Raw genomic sequence first — 15,210 nt, 5'->3', positions numbered from 1 at the left:
ATGATTTGTTAAAAGTTAATGTATCACTTATCCAATTATCTGCATTGAACATGTATGTTGAATAATGTAGTTGTGTGCTAAGAAAATATATAACCATTGAGGGGTATTAAAAAAAAACACAACTCTGGGCCAGACAGAACAGTTCCATGCAAAGCCTGGCCACAGGTTGACATTCTCAACTGCCCTCCCATCACTCATTCGTGCCTTGGCCATCACATCTAGTCGAGGACCCTTGGAGCTGTGGACAGGACTGGCCCCTAGAGACCACAGCACTCTACTTCCCTGAGAGTTTGTGGGTTTCCTGCCTTCTACATCTATGTGGAGAGGGCTCAGACAGCCTTGTGTTGGTCTGCTCCAAGTTCTGCTGGTTCTCACCAGCAGACTGATAACTGGGCAGCTCTTTCCTTTTTCCCTAGCTTTCCTTTGGTTTGTGATGATTCATTTTCTTCTTTGTTTTTGTGGAGGGATTGGGGGAGAGGAGCATCCTTGACCACACCATCTTAGCTCCCAGCATGCAACTCCACTCAGAGGTCTTTTAATAAACTTTCAAATCAAAGAGTCAGAAAATCATTCAAAAAGAGGTGGGAGTACAGAGAATTTAAGATTTTTTTAATTAATCCCAACAAAAGTTTATTCCACTTTCTTATCAATCAATAAACATTTATTAATCACTAATTATGTGTCAGATATTGACCAAAGTCAAGCATATGCTTATTGACCTGTCAGGCAAATCAAGATTAGAACAGAAGGGGTCCCTGCTAGTACTGAGTGTCTAAAGTCAACAGAAGCAATGATTGATATCTATTCAGATCTAGGACTCCAGGTATGATGGACATCAGGTCTCATTGACTCTGAGACCTGGTCTACCTCCTAGGCAATGGTGCCTTTCCCATTTAATTTTTATGAACAAATTCACTTCTATTTCTTCATATAATTGACACCACCATGTGAACCATTGTACACTTATCATCCTCATCCTCATGTTCTATTCATTTGGCACTTACTCTGTGGAAAGTGCTATCTCAGATACTGGAGAAAATTCCAAGAAATGCAGATGAGTATGTTCCTTCCCTTTGGGAGTTAAAAATTTTTTTATCCAGATTGTAGCCTTCTTTTAATTGTTAACAATGAAAAAATGTTTAAGAGACAATGATGAACTCTGCCATTGATGTAAGGGCCCACACTAGACTGAGTGAAAACAGAACCATTTCAGTATCTTTCTTCTGGAATGTAACTAAACTAGCTTTCATTAGTCACCTTAAAAAGATCCTTTTGAGATGTGCCTGCATTGCTATCTCAATTGTACTGATGAAGAAATTGATATAAAAGGTTGGATAAAAATGATTCGACTGTAACTCATGGTTTTATCTCTAAGCTGCTAACTCAGTCTGGCATGACACTAGAATTAATCATTTGACCACCCACTGTGTTCTGCTCATGTGGACATTCTTTTTTTCATGATCCCTTTTAAAAAATCAAAAAGAGCATTTTAGAACAATGAAAAGAATGCTTGAACTTGGATTCCCATGACCTGAGCTTAAAGGCCAGCTTTCACATCGTATTTGTGGGACCTTGTCAAGTTCTTAACCTCTATAGGCCTCAGTTTCCTCATCTGTAAAACAAGAGGGTTATGCTAGATGATTACTAAGGTCTGCTTGAACCATCACATCTACTCCCTCCCCACCAGAAAATTGGGCTCCCTGAAACCACCTCTAGACTTGGCATACCCTTCCTCAGTACTTCTTGACACTATCAGTCATGCCATTACCCTTTTTCAGCTCCACTTTATGCACTATGTTGCTCTTTCAGAGTCAAGGCTCTGTGGGAGCAGATACCCTTTCATTTTATCTTTGTTTTCCCAGTACCTGATTAGTTGGCTAGTCAATCAACCTAGTCCTGATATGTGCCAGACACTGAGATAAGTACTAGAACCTAGGACAGTGCCTGGGACATAGTAAGCATTTAATAAATGTTTGTTGACTTCAATTACCTGTTGAATTCAGTTAATGAGATCACAGTTCCATTTGAATAGCTGAGTATTGCACCCATTAAAGACCCAAGTTCTCATCTTTCAGAAACCCAAACAGATGGATAGTAACAGAGAGTCTAAAAAAGTCTCCAATTTCTACCTGATGTTTAAAAGAGTTCTTTGGAACAATGGCTTCAATGGAAAAGAAGTCCTTTTTCAATATCACATTTTGTGATATCTTGGAATAGGGCTTCTAGATCCACTGCCATCTTCACTTGTAAGCACTCATAGACAAAATCATAAAGTGATTGCTTTTAAGCTTGACCACAGAGAGAGAGCCCATTAAAAGTCCCATAGAACACAAAGGCTCAAAGTCACAAGATTTTAAAAGATTCTAAGAAAAAGCCGCCAAATTTATTAATGTCTCCTGTGATCTGGCATCTGAACTTAAAAGTATTGTGGTGGAAATACGAATCAGATAAATCATTGACCTCATTTGCTATTTACTCTGAATGCAAAGTACTAGAAAATGTTTTGTTTTTAAATTAAGGGGAAGAGAAACATTTGATCTTCTTGAAGGACAATTTTATAGAGAGTACAAATCCAGTGCCTACCAGAGAACTAATGACACACAGTAGTTATTTAATATTGTTTAGATAAATAATTGGAAAATACCAAACATACACCAACAACAATGAAATAGTCTTTAGTAGTAGCAGGTCACTGTATGGAGGACAAAGTAAGGTTAAACAAAGTCACATAAAAAATTGCTGCCCTCAATCTTAAATAGGATACTAGCAAAAAGACTCCAGCAAGTGATTAGAAGGGTCATCCACCATGATCAAGTAGGATTTATACCAGGGATGCAGGGCTGGTTCAATATTAGGAAAACTATCCACATAATTGACCACATCAACAAGCAAACCAACAAGAACCACATGATTATCTCAATAGATGCAGAAAAAGCCTTTGATAAAATACAACACCCATTCCTACTAAAAACACTAGAAAGCATAGGAATAGAAGGGTCATTCCTAAAAATAATAAACAGTATATATCTAAAACCATCAGCTAATATCATCTGCAATGGGGATAAACTAAATCCATTCCCATTAAGATCAGGAGTGAAACAAGGATGCCCATTATCACCTCTATTATTTGACATTGTATTAGAAACACTAGCAGTAGCAATTAGAGAAGAAAAAGAAATTGAAGGCATCAAAATAGGCAAGGAGGAGACCAAATTATCGCTCTTTGCAGATGACATGATGGTCTACTTAAAGAATCCTAGAGATTCAACCAAAAAGCTATTCGAAATAATCAACAACTTTAGCAAAGTTGCAGGATACAAAATAAACCCACATAAGTCATCAGCATTTCTATATAATTCCAACACAGCTCAGCAGCAAGAACTAGAAAGAGAAATCCCATTCAAAATTACCCTAGACAAAATAAAATACTTAGGAATCTATCTCCCGAGACAAACACAGGATCTATATGAACACAACTACAAAACACTTTCCATACAACTAAAACTAGACTTGAACAATTGGAAGAACATTAACTGCTCATGGGTAGGACGAGCCAATATAATAAAAATGACCATCCTACCCAAACTCATCTATCTATTTAGTGCCATACCCATGGAACTTCCAAAAAAATTTTTTACTGATTTAGAAAAAACCATAACAAAGTTCATTTGGAAGAACAAAAGATCAAGGATATCCAGGGAAATGATGAAAAAAAATACAAAGGAAGGGGATCTTGCAGTCCCAGATCTCAGACTATATTACAAAGCAGCGGTCATCAAAACAATTTGGTACTGGCTAAGAGACAGAAAGGAGGATCAGTGGAATAGACTGGGGGCAAGCAACCTCAGCAAGACAGTATATGACAAACCCAAAGATCCCAGCTTTTGGGACAAAAATCCACTATTTCATAAAAACTGCTGGGAAAATTGGAGGACAGTGTGGGAAAGATTAAGCTTAGATCAACACCTCACACCCTATACCAAGATAAATTCGAAATGGATGAATGACTTGAACATAAAGAAGGAAACTATAAGAAAATTAGGCGAACACAGAATAGTATACATGTCAGACCTTTGGGAAGGGAAATACTTCAAAACCAAGCAAGAATTAGAAAGAGTTACAAAATGCAAAATAAATAATCTGGATTACATCAAATTAAAAAGTTTTTGTACAAACAAAACCAATGTAACCAAAATCAGAAGGGTAGCAACAAATTGGGAAACAATCTTCATAAAAACCTCTGACAAAGGTTTAATTACTCAAATTTATAAAGAACTAAATCAATTGTACAAAAAATCAAGCCATTCTCCAATTGACAAATGGGCAAGGGACATGAACAGGCAATTCTCAGCCAAAGAAATCAAAACTATTAATAAGCACATGAAAAAGTGCTCTACATCTCTTATAATCAGAGAGATGCAAATCAAAACAACTCTGAGGTATCACCTCACACCTAGCAGATTGGCTAACATGACAGCTATGCAAAGTAATGAATGCTGGAGGGGATGTGGCAAAGTGGGGACATTAATTCATTGCTGGTGGAGTTGTGAATTGATCCAACCATTCTGGAGGGCAATTTGGAACTATGTCCAAAGGGCGATAAAAGACTGTCTGCCCTTTGATCCAGCCATAGCACTGCTGGGCTTGTACCCCAAAGAGATAATGGACAAAAAGACTTGTACAAGAATATTCATAGCTGCGCTCTTTGTGGTGGCCAAAAATTGGAAAATGAGGGGATGCCCTTCAATTGGGGAATGGCTGAACAAATTGTGGTATATGTTGGTGATGGAATACTATTGTGCTAAAAGGAATAATAAAGTGGAGGAATTCCATGGAGACTGGAACAACCTCCAGGAAGTGATGCAGAGTGAAAGGAGCAGAACCAGGAAAACATTATACACAGAGACTGATACATTGTGGTACAATCGAAGGTGATGGACTTCTCCATTAGTATCAATGCAATTTCCCTGAACAATCTGCAGGGATCTAAAAAAAAATACTACCCACAAGCAGAGGATAAACTGTGGGAGTAAAAACACCGATGAAAAGCAACTGCTTGACTACAGGGTTGGAGGAGATAAGACTGAGGAGAGACTCTAAATGAACACTATAATGCAAATTCCAACAACAGGGAAATGGGTTCGAGTCAAGAACACATGTGATAACCAGTGGAATCATGCGTCGGCTATGGGAGAGGGAAAGGGGGGGGGGGAGGAAAAGAAAACGATCTTTGTTTCCAGTGAATAATGTATGAAAACGACCAAATAAAATAATGTTAAAAAAAAAAGGAAATAAACCAGTAATTTGAAAAAAAAAATTGCTGCCCTCAAGGAACTTACATTATACTGGGGGGAGAGAGAATGGAGGGAGATACAAAATGTCTGCAGATAAGTAGAATACAAGAAGGAAATGGTGGGGCAAAGAAGAAATCCAGACAGAGTGTCCTGGAAAAATTTGGGGAGAATTAGTGGCAATGCAGTGATCCTGAACAACTTGGAGGGATCTATCAGAAAGAACACTATCCACATTCAGAGGAAAAACTGTGGGAGTAGAAACACAGAAGAAAAACAACTGCTTGAGTACATGGGTCAAGGGGATATGATTGGGGACATAGACTCTAAATGATCATCCTAGTGCAAACATCAACAACATGGAATTTGGTTCTGAACAAGGACATAAGTAATACCCAATGAAATTGAGCTTCCACTGCAGGAAGGGTGGGAGGAGGGGAGAGAGGGAAATAATGTGATTCTTGTAACCAAGGAATAAGGTTCTAAATTGACTAAATGATTAATTTAAATTTAAAAACATTTGGGGAGAGAAGAAACATTTTAACAGCTAAGGCTAATGCTGAAGGCTTCATAAAGAAGAGGGCACTTGATCTAAGACTTGAAGGAAGATAAGGAATCATAAAGGTAGGAATACAAAGAGTATATTTAAGGCATGAACAAGAGATAGAATTTCCATTTTGGTTAGGCCATCAAGTGCATGAGGAAGAGTAATGTGAAATAAAGTTAGAAAAGTGGGGCAGAGCTAGATTGTAGAAGGTAAAATGCCAATGTAAGGAATGTACACTTTCCTGTAGACCAATGAGCAATGCATTTCAGTTTTGAGTAAGATCTTGGTTACAATCATGCCTTTGGAAGAAACTCTTGCTCCAGAAGTCATTCCTTTGTTTTCACACATCTTCCACCTCTCCCATTCCACTTCCTCATGCTTACAAATGTTCTCAAATCTTCCCAAATTTAAAAGAAAAAGCCTTCCCTTCAACCTCCCATTTCCTGTAGCTACTATCCAATTTCTTTTGCTTAACTACCAAACTTTTGAAAAATGCTGCCTAATCTTGATGTCCATTTTCACAATGGTAACTTTTGTTAGCCCCTTGGACTTGTTTCCATTCTCTCCGCTCTACTGACCCTATTCTCTCAAAAATTACTAATGACCTCTTAATTGTCAAATTAATTGGTCTATTTTCAGTACTCATCTTTCCTGACCATTCTATAGCATACTCTTCAGGCTATTTAACACTTGTTAATGTTGCTCTCCTTCCTAATATTACTGCTGCCACACAGATTTCATAATGCCCCTTGAATTCATAATGAATGGAAGAAAAATGAATGAGTGGAAAAACATTTATTACATAAAAGCACTATAATAAAAGTTAGGTATGCAAATACAAAAGCAAAGGCAGTCCTTGCAAGCAAGGACCTTACATTCTAATAGGGGGATCCCCCCTATTAGAATGTATATTAGATAGATAGATAGATAGATAGATAGATAGATAGATAGATAGATAGATAGATATGGTGGCCAACAAATGGCACTTAGGCAGGAGAATACAAGGTGGAAAGTCCTTTAGAATATAATGTCCATTGTGGGCAGCAAGTAGAATTGGTTTGTAAGGAAGCTGTGGGGGAGGTAGCTGAAGAAAACAGAGACCCTCTGTTTAGAGACTCCACATTCTTGGGTTGGTAGGCTTGGAGTCAGGAAGACCTGAGTGCAAAATCAGCCTCAGATATTTACTACTATTCTTAACATTTCCCCCTGGATTACAAATTTATGCTATCAACATCACCAACAATGAAAAGGGATTTAAACACCTACTATGTGCTGTGCAAATAAGGACAAGGGATCTAAGTAAAAGGATGAGTTTGGATTCAGAAGGTTCTAGGTTAGGATCTTGACATTGCCATTTCTCAGCTATGTGATCTAGATAAGTCACTTCCCTTTGGTGGTCTTTATTTTCCTCAACTGAAAAAAAATGAGAAAACTGGAAAATAGAATATCTACCATTTATATAATGCTTTAAAGTTGATAAAGTACTTTCCTAAAACATTATCTTATTTGATACTCATAACCACCCTGTCAAGTAAAGACCATTATTATCATGATTTTATTGATGAGGAAACTGAAGATAAAAGAAGTTAAATGATTTGCTCTGGGCTACCTAGCTAGCAAGTATCCCAGCAAGTATTTGAACTGAGGTTTCTACTCAATAGTATTCCTGTTCTGAAAAGGGGGGGGGGGATGCTCTTTTTCCCAGTATGTTCTCTCCTCTCCCTTTTCTCCTGTCCCACTTCCAAATCATGTGATATTTCCTTGCCTTAGGAGATGAGCAAAAAAATCCCCCCCCCAAAAATTCTAGAAGTCTCTATAAGTCTAGACCATTCTTACCTCTTCACAAGAAATGGAAGTTAATTTCTTCCCCTCTTTTATCGAGCAATTGACATCCTTTCTCTTTTTTGAAGCTAAATTGAGTCTGGGCTCTCAATGGAGTCTTTCTCCTGATTTCTTGGGACCTTTCTTCCTCATTTATCTCTGTTGAACTGAACTTTTTCTCTAGTTCCTGTCTCCCATACTTCTTTGTCCTGAGGTCACTCTCTTTTATGTTTCTCTTTCCTTTCACTGCCACATTTCTAGGAATGATTTATTCCTACCAAAATCCAGCTGTCAGAGGCCATGGGGCCTTTCTGCTATTGCTGCCCTAGGAAAAGAGGATGCTTCAGTTAGCATGTGTTCACAGAAGTGGCAGAGTCATGAATCTCTTACAGGTGGAGTCTCCTTGTGGAGCACCAGTACCTTGAATCTTTGTGCTATTTTTGTAGCCAACATAGACATGACTAGTGTTAACTCCTGGCTGCCTTTCTCTATAGGGATACCCAATTGAACTAGAAAAATCCTTCAGGGAGGCACAGACAAACACTCATGGGCAGATGGGGACCCCTGGGCTTTCAAAGATGCTGCAAAATACCTCTGTACCTCATGAGGGAGACCACTTACCTGTCTCTCTCATCTTTAAGCCACTCATGTCTCCTATTGATACTACAGAATGATGGGGGTAGGGGGTTAGTTGTTGTCACTAGCACTGACCTTTAGCTAGTTCCCCACTGCATTATCTACAAACAATTCTCCCCTCGCAAAGTGGAATTGCCTGATTTTTGTTCATAACTGTAAAGCTCCATGCACCGACATATTCCCCCTGTACGATATCCTCTGGCTTAACACTTACTAACTAGTTCCCACCATGAGTACACACACACACACACACACACACACACACACACACACACACACACCAAAGGCATATACAGATCTCTCTTCCATATGCTGACTTTCCCCATCACAGTTTCAATATGTCACAGGTTGGTATACAAAATTAAATGGATTTTTGAGGGCAGTTTTGTGGAAGTAGCAGACAATACAAGATCAGATGGACAAAAGATTTAAAAACTTAGAAATGCATGAAATAGATATATGGTATTGTAGAATATCAACACATTTTATTTTTTAATATCATAAATATAAACAATTTCTTTTTTAAAGTTAAAATAAGTTTAAAAAAAACCTTTTAGTTTAAGTTTGTGAAAATGACCACAAAAGCCAACAGACAACACACCAAGACTAGGCATGTAGAGATAACTTCAAGTTTAGTAACTCATAAATGTGTAAGATGTACAGAGTTATTTGTTAAATGTCTTTTGTTATACATGCTCTGTTAGTATTACTCTTCTCAAATTTGTTTCATTTTTTAAGAAATGATCATATTGATTTCATATTTTAAAATGTCTTTTTCATAAGTATTGTTACTTAACTTTGACTTACATATGCCTATGATGAAATACTTAATCCAGATTTCACAGTAAGGTACTATAAATACCCCATAAAAGAAAAATCTAAAATTCAGACTTCTCTGGTATAAAGGGAAGGCTAAAATTTTTCACATGGATTTTCCAGTTCATGGAGGCTCTACATCTCTAACCCTTGAGATATGGAAGGGATAGCTGTATATTTATATGTGTATAAATATGTATATGTGTGTATACATTCACACAAAACATATGCATGTATGAATATACATACATACATACATGCACATATCTCATCGATACCATGTTAGGCATATACCCCTAGAAGATCAGACACAGAGGGTAACAGCCCATTTATATAAAAATATGTAGAGCAGAACTTCTTGTAGTAGCAAAGAACTAGAAGGAACTGATGTTCAACAAGACTTTTTAAATTTTACACAACTGTTGCAATCTGATGACTCTCCTCCCCTGTAACATATTAATACATTCATGAAAAACAAAACAACACATTGATTAGCTCTGAAAATATATTCCTTATCACACTCCTGCTGTCTACCATCTTTGTACTAAGAGGCGAGCTTCTGCATCAGTTACTCAGGTAATAAGCATTCATTTAGCACCTACTATATGTCAGGAATTGTGATAAATTCTAGACATAAAAAAGAAAAATAATCCTTGCCCCCAAGGAGTTTATAATCTAACAGGGCAGGTATGGAGGTGGTAACATCACACAAAGGAATCTGAAAAGTCTGGGGCATGCCCTGCCCAGGATCCAAAGTAGTACAGAGCCAGGTAGGAAACAAGAGATTTCGGAAGTTGGTCAGTGCATTGATCAGAGTTCTGAAGTCTTTCATTCCCTGTTTCCTTTCCATTAGTGTAGTCATAGTATAAATTGTTTCCTTTGTTCTGCTTAAATTGTCCGTCATCTCGAGTTTCTCTAACTTCCTCATATTCACAATAATATTCTTTTTTCTACATATCATAGTATGATTTTCCACCCCCCACTAGCCATTCCCTTATTGATGAATACCCTTTATGAAATATTTCTTTCCAGCTCTTTGCTACTACAAAAAGTGCTTCTCTACAAAGTTCTACCTAAATTTACCTCTACTTCTGTGTCTCGACTTCTAGGGTTATATACCTAGCAGTGGTATCACTAGGTCAAACTGTGAAGTTTAGTGCCTCTCTCAGTGTAATTCTAATCTGTCTTCCAGAATGGTTGGACCGATTCACATATGCCTCTTATCCTCAGTGGGTGTAATTTCAAAATCAAATATTTGTACATAGTCAAGTCACTGATTAATTAAACAAAGGTCAAATAAACACAATATTAAAAGAAATATTAAATATTAAAGATGAGAATAAATGAGCAATTATATAGTCCCTCCAACCTGAGTTATTATCAAGATTCTGCTGCTAGAAGATAGGAAAAAGATAAAAGTAAATTACCCTCACCATCCCCCATTCTGATAGGAGAAGTGAAAATATAAAAGCAAGATGAAAAAGAGTCATATCTAATGTGAGCCTCAAATGGAGGTTCTAAGCAGGAAGTCACCAATCAGAGGAGGGAACCACAGCAGTGTAGACATCTACAAGGTTAGAAGACAGCTGGGGTGGAGGTAGAAAAGTTTGGAATCTTGGGATCAAAGCCAGTATAATACAAAGTTCTTCCTGTGCCTACAAAGTGTTCAGAAGGTAATGAATTTCCTCCTCCATGGTGGTCTTCAAACAAAGGGTGTTTATTTGTCTGGAATATTGTTGGGGGGATTCTTGCTCATGAATAGATTGGATTAGATGACCATTTGAGATTGAGATTTCTCCCATCATCATTCTTGCTAAGTAGATACTCTGCTCAGTAGATGACTTGACTCATGCCCTTTTCTCTTCAAAACCCAAAGCAAGGCATTGTGTTACTCTGGATGATAAAGGCAAATAGCACCTACTAAGGAGTGTAAGTGCCTCTATATTTTGGATATCTATATCTATACTCTGGATCTATATACTTTGGATATATCTATATCTATGTGTCTGTCTGTCTGTCTGTCTGTATTTATCTATCTATCCATCCATCCATCCATCCATCCATCCATCCTCTGGAGCAAAGCCCACCTAGGTGTAACAGTTAAAATTAGTTTTCTCTACTAAAGGTATTATATTTTTAGAGGTTTATTAAAGATTATTAGAATTAAGAAATAAAGAAATACAAATATGAAAAGCATGTGTAACCTACTCACTACATTTTTCCTGCCTGGTAGAGAGACACATGAGCTTAGAAGCAAAAGCAGAGAGCCTCAAAGTAGGCAGAGAGTCAGTTTAAATACGATTTCTGTTCTCAGCCCAGGTGGGATATCAGGTGGAATTATAGGGAATTCTGGGAACTGCCAAGGACTTCTGGGGATTGAAATCTGGGGTTCAAATCTCCATTTTTACATAGGCCCAACTGTCCTAGCTTAGCATTTGGTCATCAGTGATCTGACCCCAACCTGGCTTTCCTAGCCATATCTACTCTATCTTGCTACTCTATCTGAATCCTTATTTTTTTTTTAGAACCCTTACCTTCCATTTTGGAATAAATACTGTGTATTGGTCCCAAGGCAGAAGAATGATAAGGATTAGGCAATGGGGGTTGAGTGACTTGCCCAGAGTCACACAGCTAAGACATTAGAATCCAAATTTGAACCCAGGACCTCATCACTAGGCCTGGCTCTCAATCCATGGAGCCACCTAGTTGCCTCCTACTCTATCTGAATCATGCACTCAGTTTTCTGTCCTCTTTGAGTTTCATTAAGTCCAAATTTGTCACTCAGTCAAAATCCTAATAGCTATTTTCTGCCAACTCTTGGGATTCTCTTTTTTCTCAATGATTTTAATGCCTGAATCACAGTCTTTCTATCCATCCCAGTTCCTTCACTCATTTTAGGGCATCCTCAACCATCTTAACTTTTCTGCAGTTTCGGACACTTAATCATGTATTGTCTTTGATGCTCTCTTCTCTCTGGGGTTTTATAACATTAGCCTATTCATTTCCTACATGTCTGGTTACATTTATTTAACTTTCTACTGTCCTTTCTCCACCTATTCTATTTAATGATCTTGCCCTGCCAGGCTTCAGCCTTGGATTGCTTTCTTTTTTCTATTCACATGCTCCTGAACAAAGTAGAGAAAATCATGAAACCATGCTAACTAGGTCCAGCATGAATCGATAATATAGACTTTCAACTGGGTCCTCACTGTGATAAAGTAATCCTTTAATATCTCCCTAATTGATTCTCTCAGTCACTCTTCTCAGTCACAGTAGCTTTTCCAAATGTTTTATTTTTACTAATACTTAAATTTCCCATGGTTCTCTCTTTTCCATTCTTTTACCTGGGATCCTTGCCTCATATTTCATTAAAAATATTGAAGCCATTCTCTGTGAGCTCTCTTTTTCTTTCTCTATCTCCTCTTCTAATATTACTCAAATGCCTTTTGCCACTATTTCCTCCTTCTCTCCACTCTTACATGAAGAGCTGACTTTTCTTCTTGCTGAGGTGAACCCCTCTACCTGCAAAAGTGACATCATTTCATTGTCTTCTCCAGTAGATTTTTCCTTCTATCATTCCCACTCTCACTTATCTTCAATTTTCTCCCTGTCTAGCTGCTTCTTCCTTGTTGCCCATAAGTTTGCCCAAGTCTTCCCATTCCTCAAAAAATCCTCTTATTTTGTCTGGACATCTGTTAGCCATTTTTTCATGTCTCTCCTGTTTTTTTTTAAGGCTAAGATGTTCTAGACACTACTCTTTTTTATTTTTACACCCTTAACTTCTATCTTGGAATCACTGCCAAGTATCGTTTCCAAAGCAGAAGAACAGTAAGGGCTAGGCAATTGGGGTTAAGTGATTGGCCCAGAGTCACACAGCTAGGAAGTGTCTGTGGCCATATTTGAACCCAGATCCTTCTGACTCTCAGTCCACTGAGCCACTACTGCCTGGAGCCACTACTCTTTCCTGGTTCTCCTCCTCCCTGTCTGACATTTCCTTCTTAAACTCTTTTTCTGAATCTTTCTTTAGGTCATGCCTGCTTTCCAATGGGCATCCTCCAAGGGTTGTCCTGTGTCCTCTTCTCTTCTTTCTCTATAGTATTGCACTGAATTTAATGATCATCTCTAAGCTGATGATTCTCACATCTAATTATCCAGCCATAACCTTCCTACTCACCTCCACTCTACCATCTCCAACCACCTAGTGTCCATTTTGAAGCAGTTGGCCTGTAGATATCTTAAACTAACATGTATAAAACTAAGTTTCCCCCCTAAACCCTTTATCCTTCCAAACTTCCCTATTTCTGTCAAGGGGACCAGGGTCCTTTCAGTCCCCCAGGCTCATAATGTAAGTGCCACCCTCAACTATTCAACTACTCTCTCAAACTCCATATCAATATACTGCTAAGACCTATTGATTTTACCTTGAAAGTAACATCTCTTACATATTCTCCCTTCTGTTCTCTGAAACTGCCACCATCTTGGTAAAGGCCCTCATCACCTGATAACCCAGTCTAATCCAATAGTCTGCTACTTGGTCTCCTTACCACAAGCTTCTCCTCATTCCAGTTCATTCCCACTCAGCTATCAAAATGGTCTTAATAAAGTATAGGTCAGACCATGTCACCTTCCCCTTCTCATGACTCCCTATTACTTCCAAGAACAGTTACTTTGCACACTCTTTCCCTAGAGTATACTCCCTCTAACTCTCTGTCCACTAAAATCTTCCTTCATCTTGGACCTTGCCCACATCAGGTTCAGCCTTTTACCTACTATTATAATAGAGACTCCTCAACTAGGATATCTAAGGTAAGAGAAGTGCTGGAGTGGTGACACTAAGAAATAGGTTAAAGGAGAAGCTGGGATTCTTGCTCCTTTCCCCCCTCACCCACTTCCTATCTCTCTCAGTTGGTTCTAACAGCTCTTCTCAGATGGTAAGTTTACAGCAGCTTTCAAAAGACTAATATCACACTATAGTATTTTCTAAAAGGGATTTATTTTAAAGAAAGAAGGTTAGGGAGTTGGGATAGGGAAGAGGGAATTTATGGTTTCCCTAATTTACTAGGAAATTCAATACAAGGAAGTAAAGTTGATTTGTCTCAGAGGGGATATTGTTGATAAATCGAAAAGGATCTTCAGAGCTATGGCCCAATCTTTTCCAATGTTAATTCACTAGCCAGGAATCCAGGGCAGTGGCCTGCTAGCTCCTTCTCCACAGTTCAAGAGAGAAGTGATCAGTTTCAGATGCTGACTTTCTTAACTGTCTCCCTGACCAAATTCTTCTTTGGAATCTTTCCTTCTCTCTTTGATTGACAGTCCTTCAAGCTTCCATTCTTTGCATCAGCTTGCCAATCTCACCGATGTTGTAGTCTCTTCCTTACAATTCCCCACTTTTCCTGTGTTGCAAAATTACAACCCAGAATTTTGCCATAAACAATACTCGCCTTATTATTTCACTATGAAGAATTCCTAAACTACCTAAACTCTGAAACTATACTATTTAAAAATATTCCACTACCCCCCAATAAAAAAAAATCCTAACCTTTTTCACTATTCTAATTGTATCCTAAGGTTTGGGATTAAGGAAAGAGGTATGGGACATAGAAATGCAATACAGAAATATGATTTTGAACATAATAGTGAACTGCAACAATTTCAATAATATTTTTGACACTGTAACTTTCTTATATCCTAATGATTATAGTTTGTTCTAAGTAAAAGTTTCTATAAACCTTTGTACCCCAAAGAGATAATAAGGAAAAAGACTTGTACAAGAATATTCATAGCTGCCCTCTTTGTGGTGGCCAAAAATTGGAAAATGAGAGGATGCCCTTCAATTGGAGAATGGCTGAGCAAATTGTGGTATATGTTGGTGATGGAATACTATTGTGCTCAAAGGAATAATAAAGCGGAGGAATTCCATGTGAACTGGAACAACCTCCAGGAAGTGATGCAGAGCGAAAGGAGCAGAACCAGGAGAACATTGTACACAGAGACTGATACATGTGTGGTACAATTGAATGTAATGGACTTCTCCATTAGGGTCAATGCAATGTCCCTGAACAATCTGCAGGGATATAAAAAAACACTATCCACAAGCAG

Source organism: Monodelphis domestica, chromosome 8, assembly GCF_027887165.1.
Source record: "Monodelphis domestica isolate mMonDom1 chromosome 8, mMonDom1.pri, whole genome shotgun sequence".
NCBI classification, from domain to species: Eukaryota; Metazoa; Chordata; class Mammalia; order Didelphimorphia; family Didelphidae; genus Monodelphis; species Monodelphis domestica.
This window is presented reverse-complemented; position numbering follows the sequence as displayed.